This window comes from Olea europaea, unplaced genomic scaffold, assembly GCF_002742605.1.
Source record: "Olea europaea var. sylvestris unplaced genomic scaffold, O_europaea_v1 scaffold1344, whole genome shotgun sequence".
Lineage (NCBI taxonomy): Eukaryota > Viridiplantae > Streptophyta > Magnoliopsida > Lamiales > Oleaceae > Olea > Olea europaea.
In genome coordinates, this window is record NW_019230931.1 from 174,256 (window position 1) to 185,980 (window position 11,725).

Here is an 11,725-nt window from a genome sequence, read left to right on the forward strand (position 1 = left end):
ATTAAAGTTTTTCTAATATATTTTTTCATATATTACTTATTTATACTTATGAGTTAAAAATGTATTTATTTCGACCATGAAATTAATGTTATTATCAAATTAAGTAATATGCTCCATATTTAATTTTACTAGTTAAAAATATATTTGTTAGAACTTTGTCATAAGTGTCTAAAAATATATTTCGATACACTTTGTCACGAACGACATTAGTTTAACTTTTTAGACTAAATCTCGTGTGACATAGAACATTTTTTATGGTATGAATTTATTGTGCCAAATATGCCCTAAGGTATGTGGTTTTATTACTAGGATAGGATCTATCAACTCTTTCTAGTATTTTAATTTGAAGTGATGAAAAAACAGCTATAAAGCTCCAACATTTTTGTCTTATACATCCGAGTTGGGGCAATTAATTAAAATTGTGCATTACATTGTCATATCTATGTTGGTTGGTTGGGTGACTAAACTAATGCAACTTGTACATAAACCCACAATTTCTTTACTTACACTTGATAACCTAATGCTATTTTTTTTTTTTCCAATTTGTTCAATATTTTATGATCAACTAGATAAATAATTTGTGAATACTATACTAATTATGTTTACAAGACTCTATAGAATTAAAGAAGATGGTAAATTAATTGGTAAACTTTATAACTTTTTAGTCTACTAATCATGCGTGAGAAATATGTCATAACTCGGATAAAATATCAGCAAAAACGATCAAAATATCTTTTTTGAGCGTGTTATTCTTTCTAGTAGGCCCTAGTTAACTTCTAGTGAAGATAATGATTGATAATTAAGTGGATGATAAAACTAGTGAAATTAACCTCATGATTTTAGGATGATTCCAACCAAGCAATATTAAAGACCTTGAATGACTAAAAGCAAAGTACTTCATTGGCATTGTTTACTCTTGATTATCAAACAAGTGACTAGAGAAACGAAATCTTTGAGTATGTCGATTCTAAATAATTATAGTCTTGCACTATATATGCAACCTAGGTTTCTAAAATAATTTAAAAATAATACTTGTTAAAAGGGTGTTGTTTTCTGACAACGACAACTCTTGACGTAATCTTAGTTCGAAAGTTTATGGCAAGCAAACTATAGTGAGAAACTTGTCCATGGACAAAATTATTGACACTACTTGCTCAAGCCATAATGATCATAAATTTATTTGCATACAATATATGTTTAATTATTCAAGTATTGTACTGAAATCTATTATGAAACTTAATAAACCAAGAAAAGAAAAAAAGGGGGGAAAAAAACACAAATAAAGCTTGGAAAAGTAAACATGCTAAACATTAATAAATGGGTAAGTTGGGCATTTTGGACAAGTAAATAATCACTTCTTAGCATTTTATCAAACAAGTAAATAGCATAAATTGTCATGAGGAACACGTCTCATTTTGCTATGAAGTTTATTCTGAAGTTTTAGAATGTTTGATAACCCTTTTTTTTCCATGGAAAATAGAAAACATTTTCCATTTCCATATAAAATTGGATGTTTGATTGCAAACAAATTCCATGGAATTGGTTTTCCATTTCTCACTCCACGGGACCCTCTTTTCTAGCTTTTTAAGGAAAACCATTGGCTTTCGTGAGAAAATAGTTTTTTCCCCCTCCTTTAGTTGACAATTTTCATAAAAAACAAGATCAAAAGAATGCCAAAAGATTCAAAATTTTAACATTTTTCAGGCGAAAAATTATACCAATCAAATACATTTAGGGTTCGTTTGATTGCAAAAATGGAATTGTATTGCTTAGAAAACGAATTCCAAGGAATTGAATTACCTAAAAATTGTTTTCCTGGAAATTGTAAATTATTGTGTTTAATTGGTATAATTTTTCACGTGAAAAATGTTGAAATAAAAGTATTTTTTGGTATTCATTTAGCTTTGTTTTACATGAAAATTGTCAAGGGATAGAATTTACTGGTATTGAGGATGAAATTTGTTTCCATTGCCATCTTTTTTTTTGTGTTCGTTTGATTTTGTTTTACACAAAAATTATCAATTAAAGGGATAAAATTTACTGGTATTGAGGATATAATTTGTTTCTATTGTCAAAAAAAAAAATCAAGAAAATCATCTATCTTTTGACATTCGTTTGTGGAATTCCATTTTCCATTGAATTAAAACCCAATCAAACGGTGTCTTAATTAACAATTCCTAGGAAAATAAGTTCTAAACAATTTAATTATTTGGAATTCGTTTTCTTTCCATCCAAATTTCATCCTTACAATCAAACGTTAGTATAAATTTATAAAATATATATTTATACACTACTGATGAAAAAAAATTCAATTTGTAACTTATATATATATTGTGTATTTTTATACTTTTCAAATAATTTTATTAATTTTATATATTACATACAATTAGCAACTGATTATTTATGTCGGAAATTTTCTCATTTATTTTCTATTTACTGTTTTTCTCCAAAAATTTCTGGTGGAATTTGTCATTGTGCAATTTTTAATTCTGTTTACTTTTATGTACTTTCTAAATTTTCCAAGGAGTGTTTTCATTGGATTTCATATTAACTTTTATATACTTGTTTATAATTAAGAAATATTATCAGTCGATAAATTTTGATAATTTGAAAAAAAAAATACGAAAACCGACAAAACTTATTTGTTAATAAATTTCAATTGATTGGTTTATTTGTTACATATTTAAAGGATTTTTTTTATTTTTTTTTTTTGGCACAAATGGTCCCTCATCTATGGCCTCTGTGATCTGATCACTTCAAACTAACATCCTCGGCCTCTCGTCTTCCCACAATTAGTCCTTTTTTAGATGTTTTCGTTCAATATGATCGTTAGTTTTAAATTCGTGAAAATTATCCTCACCAACTCTTTTTAATTCTCCCAATTCTTGCAGTTCTCTTTCTTTACTTTAATATCATTTTCCAAGAGAGAATTTTCACCTTAAATTTCTCACAACACAGAATTGAAACTTCATGATTAATTTGAAAGAAATAAAAGTTGAGTGACCAACTTAAAATTTTTCCAAAACTTCAGTTTTCAAAGTGTCGCTTACTTTCTAGATTCTGATTTCATTACCGTCTCACATATCAAGTTTTTGTGCAACTTGGATAGACATTAGATGCATGTAGAGATGGCAATTCGGCTCGCCGGCTGGGGCCGCCCATAGCTCGGCACGGTAGAACCGGGCCAAGGCTTGGGCCGAGCCCGAGCCACCCCGCGAGTTTGAGAAGGGGAAAAAAAAAATTAGGCAACAAAATGCTACCTTAAGACGCAGCCGCAACTGTGTTGCCTGCCTTAAGAGAGGCAATCACAGCCGACTTCCTCTTAAGGCAGTCAGTTGTGCTGCCTTTTAAGGCAGCCGGCTGTGGCTGCCTTTATATTTAAAAAAAAAAAAGATAAAAAAGCGAGCCTGCCCAGCTTGGGTCAAGCAAAATTTTTTTGGCCGAGCAAGGCTCGGGCTTGAAAAAAAGCCCGTTCATTTTACCCAAGTCGAGCCCGAGCCTCAAATTTTGACTCGCGAGCCGACTCGACTCGACTTGTTGACATCTCTAGATGCATGTGGCCTTCTTTCACTGAGCTGGGCATGTTTATCCAAATGTGAACTACACAGAAATATTGAAATTTATTTGTAATCATGCTGAAAATCAAGAATCACAAAATCATAAATTTAAAAATTGAATTCATATTTGCGGAAACCATTATTGATATGAATGATAGTTGTAATAGCAGCCAAGATCTTCCCCTCCTTATTCCTCACAAAGTACTAGCTATCAATGGGGCAAGCTAATAAAACATATGGAGAGGAGGGGGGACCTAACCTTTATATATAGGAAATAATTGAGCCCTCCCATTACGACTAGAATTCTAATTAGGGTTTATTTCTGGCTTACATGTTTAAAATTATCACATCAAATTAATCACAACCCGTAAGGTGTAAAATGCCAATTGATCACTGAATAAATTTGGCACAATCGCAAATATCATTATGAGTCATACATCTAACCCGTAAAATTTGCAATCGAATGTGAAGCCCACGTATGGAATTATTTCAACATTTTCCCACTTGAACAAACATTTGATTGCTATAACAAATTTTTAACACTCGAGTTAGACTACATAGGTGACCACAAAAGTATAGCTCCAATGATGATACCTTACGTAACATGATCCAATCCAACACGGATATTAACAGCGAACATGGAAGTCATTACACCAATTAAGCGATGTAAGATCATTCCACGGCTACAAATGCCAACATCCTTATCGACATGGATCCCTATCCTCCAATCAATGTGATAGTATGTGGTATGAACTTAGCACCAAATGTGATCAAAACTGTGCTAATTCACATCGATCCTCATAATGCTTCGGATCAAAATGAAACCACTTGTCTCTAAAAGAGACTTATCTTATGTCTTTATATATCAAATCTCGAGATCAAAATAATATTATAATAAAAAGACATAAGTCAAGTGCATGCTCAAAATAGTTCATGAATAGGGGAAAAATACTTTATTATCAGAAGGGGCTGTACCCGAAAATATATAGGTTGCCTACGTACCCCGCAAAGGGATCAAGCCCAAAACGTAGTTCTTTACATAAATAACTCACACTAACCAAAAATATCAAATGTTTGCACAATGCTCATATTAGTAACATGTGTCTTAAAGACTTTTGGAGCAAGTCCCTTAGTCAAAAGGTCTGAAATCATTGTCTCTGTATTGATATGCTCTATTTTCGTCTGCTCTTCCTTGACTCTGTCTCCAACCACCAAATATTTGATGTCAATATGCTTTGACCCACCAAAACTTTTATTATTTTTTGAAAAGACTGTTATCACGGTAGATTGTGATCAATCTTGAAATGGAATCAACAACTTTTAAGTCAGAAATAAAATTTCTTAACCAAATGGATTGGACTGTAGCCCCATAACTTGCCACAAATTCAGCTTGTATAGTAAAAGACGCCACTAGAGTCTGTTTAGCACTTTTCCAAGAAATAACACCACCAGCTAATGTAAAAAATATAAGTTGAGGTTGATTTCAAATCATGTTGACATCCAGCAAAATCAGAATCTGAATATCCTACCACCTCAAAATGATTTGTACGCTGAAATGTAAGCATATAACTTTTAGTTTTCTTCAAATATCTCATAACTTGTTTAGCTGCTTTCCAATATTCTTGTCCTGAATTAGACTGAAATCTGCTAAGGACACTTACTGTGTATGCTATATCCGATCTAGTGCAAACTTGAGCATACATCAAACTCCCCACAGCACTAGCATATGAAATCATCTTCATAGATTTCTTTTCTAGCTCATTCATTGGACATTAAGTTTTGTTAAATTTATCTCATTTTATGATAGGTATATCACCAGGTGCATAATTCTGCATATTAAACATTTCTAGAGCACGTCGTATATAAACTTTCTGAGAGAGTCCCAATAAGCCACGATTTCTATCACGATGTATTTCAATGCCAAATACATAGGAAGCTTTTCCAAGATCTTTCATCGCAAAATTAGCAGACAACATTTTCTTTGTCTCATGAAGCAACCCTATGTTACTGCTAGCAAGTAGAATATCATCAACATACAGTATAAGAGAGATAAAATTTCTCCCACTGGTCTTGAGATAAATGCACTGATCAATAATATTTTCAACAAAACCAAGAGATGTCACAACCTCATTAAATTTCAAATACCACTGTCGAGATGCTTACTTAAGTCCATATAATGATTTGTTTAACTTACATACCAAGTTCTCTTTTCTTTTCACAACAAAGCCTTCAAATTGTTTCATATAAACCATTTTAGAAAGATCTCCATTTAAAAATAATGTCTTAACATTCATTTGATGAAGCTCCAAATCGTAGTGTGCCACGAGAGCCATGATAATTCGAAAAGAATCTTTCGACGAAACAGAGGAGAAGGTTTCAACATAATCAATGCCCTCTCGTTGAGTGAAACATTTTGGAACCAATCTTGCTTTCTTTCGTTCAACGTTTCCTTTTGAATCTAATTTACTTTTGAAAATCCACTTATTATCTATAGCCTTAGCATCTGGAGGAACTTCAACAAGATCCCAAACTTTATTCCTTTCCATGGAATACATTTCATCTTCCATGGCAGCTATCCATTTTTTTGCCTCAGGACTTGTCAATGCTTGTTATAAGTTACATGATCAACAATATACTCAATATTAAAATCGCTTTCCAATAAATATGTAATATAATCACTGGGCAATGCAGATCTTCTTTCCCTTTATGATCTCCTAACTTGTAGTTCAGAAACCGACACAATCGTTGTTTGAGAAATTGGATGTTCCTCTTGATTCCTTGGTTCTTCATTAACAATTTCAATTGGTTGAGAACCAACTCTTTCCTGTATAATAGGAACTAGAACAATAATTTGATTAGGCTCAACAAGAATTTTTCTCAACGTGGAACTCCTACCATCTCCAAAATCACTCTCCAGAAATTTAGCAGTAATGGACTCCACAATTCTAGTACTGCGATTTGGATAGTAAAACTTATATCCCTTGGATCTATCCTTATACGCAATAAAGTAGTGAGGAGTTGATTTAGGATCTAATTTCTTTTTAAATGGATTATAAATCCTAACCTCAGTTTGATATCTCCAAACTTTAAAGTGAGCCAAATTTGGCTTACGTCCTATCAATAATTCAAAAGGTGTCTTTGCAACAACTTTACTTGGAACTCTGTTCAAAATATACATAGCAGTTTTCAAAACTTCACCCCACAAATATTTAGGCAAATTTGTTCTACTTATCATACTTCTAACCATATCTTTTAGGGTTCAATTACGTTTTTCAGAAACACCATTCTGTTCAGGTGTCCCTGACATGGTGTATTGGGGTACTATTCCACACTCTTGTAAAAACTTTGCAAAATCACCCATATTTTGACCAGATTCGTCATGTTTCCCATAATACTCACCACCACGGTCAGACCTTACAACTTTGATACTTTTTCCACATTGTTTCTCTACTTCTAATTTGAAAACTTTGAATTTCTCAAGTGCATGAGATTTATCATTAATCAGATAAACATATCCATGTCGTGAGAAATCATCAATGAAAGTTATAAAGTATTTATTCCCACATATAGTAGAAGGCAAAAGTCCACTGATATCAGTGTGTATCAAGTCCAAAATTTCATTACTCCTAGTTGAACCCTTCCTTATAGATTTAGTTAGCTTTCCTCTTATACAATCCACACAGGTTTCAAAATTAGAGAAGTCTAAAGAGGGAAGTATATCATTTTTTACTAATCTTTTCATTCTATCCTTAGAAATATGACACAAATGCTTATGCCACAACATAGAGAACGATTCACGAATTAAAGTCATTTTCTTTGATACATTGGTAATACACGAGACATCACCAAAAGGAGCTAAAAACAATTTATATAAATTATCACATAAAATGTCATTTCCAATCAAAACGAGAATCATTAAATAACTCAACCGTTCTATTACCAAAAGTAAATGTAAAACCACAAGCATCAAGTTTCGATATAGAAATTAAATTCCGTCTCATTTGTGGCACATAAACTGTATTTTCCAAAATAAGATAAAAATCAGATTCTAAAGTCAACTTCACTACTCCTATGAATTCAACCTTCACTTGAACTTCATTTGCAACGCTCAAACTTACTTCATTCTCACTTGGCCTCCGTTTGCTTGTGAACCCCTGCAAGGAATTCGCAATATGAATACTAGCTCCTGAATCTAACCACCAAGAATTGAAAGGCAAATCTACTAAAGAAGACTCAAAACAAACTAAGGCTAAGAGAATATTTGGAGGACTCTTCTTCTTTTCCAACCAAGTTTTGTACTTAAAACAGTCTTTCTGCTAGTGACCCTTCTTTTTACAGAATTTGCATTGATCATTTTTCTTTATGACTCCTTTGGGATAACTAAAATTTTTATTCTGCTGACTTCAATGAAACTTATTACCCTTACAAAACTTAGGTTTATGGTTATGAGAAGGTCCTTATTCTGTGATGACTGAAAAGCTAATTGTACAATTTCAACAGTTTCACGGCGCATCCTATACTCTTCTTGGGCACACACTGCTACGAGATCATTCAAATTTCATTTATCCCGCTGAGCATTGTAAGCAGCCTTAAGGTGATTAAACTTGATAGGAATGCTATTCAAAACATGATAGATCAGGAAAGGTTCTGCAATGTGAATGTCAAAAGCCTTTAGTTTAGATGATATATTTATCGTTTTCATGACATGATTCCTAATACCACTTGTACCATCATATTTCATGCTCATCAATTTATCCATCAGATCCCCAGTTTCGACTTTGTCAGACTCAATAAATTTTTCACCTATGACATTCATAAAACTTTTGACATTTTCATTATCGGGGATGACACCTAGAATGGAATCAAATATTGATCTCTTAATGATTTCCAAACAGAATTTGTTAGCCATTTTCCACTTTTCATGCTCGGCTCCATATTCAACGGTACACTTATTTGTGGGTTTCTCAAACTTTTTCTCCATTGCAAAATCCAAGCCCAAAAGACGAAGTGCTATTTCTACGTCTCGTTTCCATCTCACATATTTATTCCCAATCAAGGTTTCAATAGCAGACAATTGATTCAAAAGAGATGAGGCATTATAAGCTGTGGAAACATAAAATATCACTCTTAATATCATCCAAACGTAATGCATGCAATCAAATGGATGATGTAATATCCAACTAGTTAATATGTGTTATTCATTAGATAATCCGTAATTTAAATCAAAACCATATGAAGTTTATTACGGTAAGAGCGTAGATGCATCATTATAAAGTCACCTTTGGGACGACAATATAACATGATATAAGGTACTCTTAAAATACATCATATAACTAGTTAAAAAAATCACATTGATTTTCGAAATACCAACATCTTTGGACAAAAAGAAATTTCTAAATCAAGGTAAACTCGTTAACTTCCTTATGCCATTTTCCAAAACATCACATATAATAACACTTTTGGGCAATATATTATATGCAATAAATCAAAATTGTTGCACAAAAATATACATATATTTTTATTGTAGGGAAAATAGAATAAATAATAATGAGTGTGCCACTTTGACAGTTGCCACTTTGACAGCTATCACCCATTTTTATTTCAAAATATTTCTCTCTTAGTGGGAAAATAAGAATCGCCTCAATGCCTATAAAAAATTCAATTACAAAACAATAATTATTTAACAATTCATAATCATTAATCGATAAACGACAAATTTATATGTGATTTGGAGACCAAATAGGCAACAAATTTCAATATTTCAATATATACAAATTGAAATTTAAGCGCGCAAATAATGACAACATTTAAATGCATGAAATAATACAAAAGTCGTCAATTAATTTTATTATTATTATTTAATACAATTTTAATTGAGTCAATTTTAAATAAAATTCTTAATTGGGTTGAAATTGAAATTTTAGGGTCAAAACCTTTTAAAAATCCAATTTTGAAACCCTTCTCAATTCAAATTCAAAACCATCTTGAATTTGCAATATGACCCCTAGTTCAAATTACAAATAGAGCCTTCCAATAGCCTAATTGCTAAAAAGGCCATCCTTTTAAAATTGCAAATTTAACCCCTTAAAGATAATTGTACTCGGGGCTTGAGACTTGACTAATTACAACAGGAGCCCTCGTCTCCACCTTCAACTCGATTTACAGAGAACCATATTTTTTTTTTCTCTCTGTGTCGGCACTGCACCTAGTTTTTCAGATGATGTTCTTGTTTCTAGCACCTCAAATGATTGAGCACTGTGAATATCACTTTTGAACTATAACTGCCAAGAACCTCAGATTCCACAAATTGTATTTTCTCTGCAATTTTAGCTTTTATAAATTGGCACAGACCTTAATGGTCCTATCTAAATCTAATCTACCGTCCTGGGCTAATTATTCCATTAATGTAAAAGGATAAAATCGAAGATTTGCAAAATTAAAGTGACAGTTTGTCTGTAAAATTCTTGCACCATTTTTTTTTAATTACCGTTTGCGAAAGATAGAAAAAAAAGGAGGAAGGTGGCTGATAGAAACTTAAATTAATTCCAGAATCTTGATTGGCGGCTGCGGCAAAATTCAATGTAAATTGATGCCAAGTAGAAGAATACCCGTACAGAATATACAAAATTAAGGGCTAAGCAACTAATCAAGAAAACATTGAAGTCATCCCAATGTTAAACATGCTAAACCGTGACTCCTTGGAATTTGCGTTCTCAACGAACCTGAAAGTACAAAACCTATAAAGGACTCTTATCTTAGCACGTTTGGCTCTGATACCAATTGTTGAAATTTATTTTTAATCATACTAAGAACCAAGAATTACAAAATCATAAATTTAAAAATTGAATTCATACCCACGGAAGCCATTATTGATATGAATGATAGTTGTAATAGCAGTCAAGATCTTCCTTTTCTTGCTCCTCACAAAGTATTAGCTATCAATGGGACAAGCTAATAAAACATATGAAAAGGAGAGGGGATCTAGCCTTTATATATAGAAAATAATTGAGCCGTCCCATTACGACTAGAATTCTAATTAGGATTTATTTCTGACCCACATGTTTAAAATTACCACATCAAATTAATCACAAACCGTAAGGTGTAAAAGACCCAATTGACCACTTAATAAATTTGGCCCAATCACAAATATCATTATTAGCCATATATATAACTCGTAAAATTTGCAATCAAATGTGAAGCCCACGTATGAAATTATTGTAACAAGAAATCCACAGCCAGCAAATGGAAATTAATCTGATTATTTAATTTTTATTAATGTTCAGTAAGTATGCAATCAACTTTTGGGCAGAATTAATTAATATTTAAATCTTTGAGACGAGGCTGCAATACAAATTAATCAATACGCTTTCTTGCATTGAATCCAATGTTTATTTAATGGCTTTAGGTTTGTAATTTTGTAAGTATTTAAATGGCTTTTGGTAATCATCAACTTTCATGCTTCCAGACAGTTTCTTGCACGAAAAGGTTGAGTGTTAATAACATTCTAAGTAATCTTAGATGAAATCAAACAAAAGATAAGCTAACGTCTGCACATTTATGGCTCATTTGATAATGTGAAGAGTACCGAACAAGGTTTTACAAATACTTTACAGAATACACATAGTATAGGATGGGTGAGTTAATATTTTGGATTATTTTACTCACATGGAGCCCACTCCCCATGTGAGTATCTGGAATTGTTCTGTAGAGAAACACGAAATTTTCTTAATGTGAATTGTGTATTATGTTTAATCGTTTTTATCATATTTGTCATTAACGTTTCGAGTAGATCTCTTAAAAACAATTTTGATAAAAATATGAATACATTAAGATCAATAAATTCTTAAATGGAAATTTTTAGAGTCATTGTTTAATTCCATCAAGTAAAGGGTCAACATAGCCTTGTTGGGGTGACAGAAAATTTAGCCAGAATTTTGGTCCAATAGGGGGGCGCTACATGGGCCTGTCACCAAAATTCTGTCCAAATTTTCTGTTTGTGTAGTTTTACTGAGGGTCAACATGGTTTGGCAAATAGTGAAGTTAACCTATTTTAAAAACAAACCTACTACTTGTACAAAAAATTCTGGAAGAATTTCACCAAAAGATACTTGGAGATTTCTGTTGGACATGGCAAAAGAAAGGGGGGGGGGGGGGGGGAAAAACCAAAA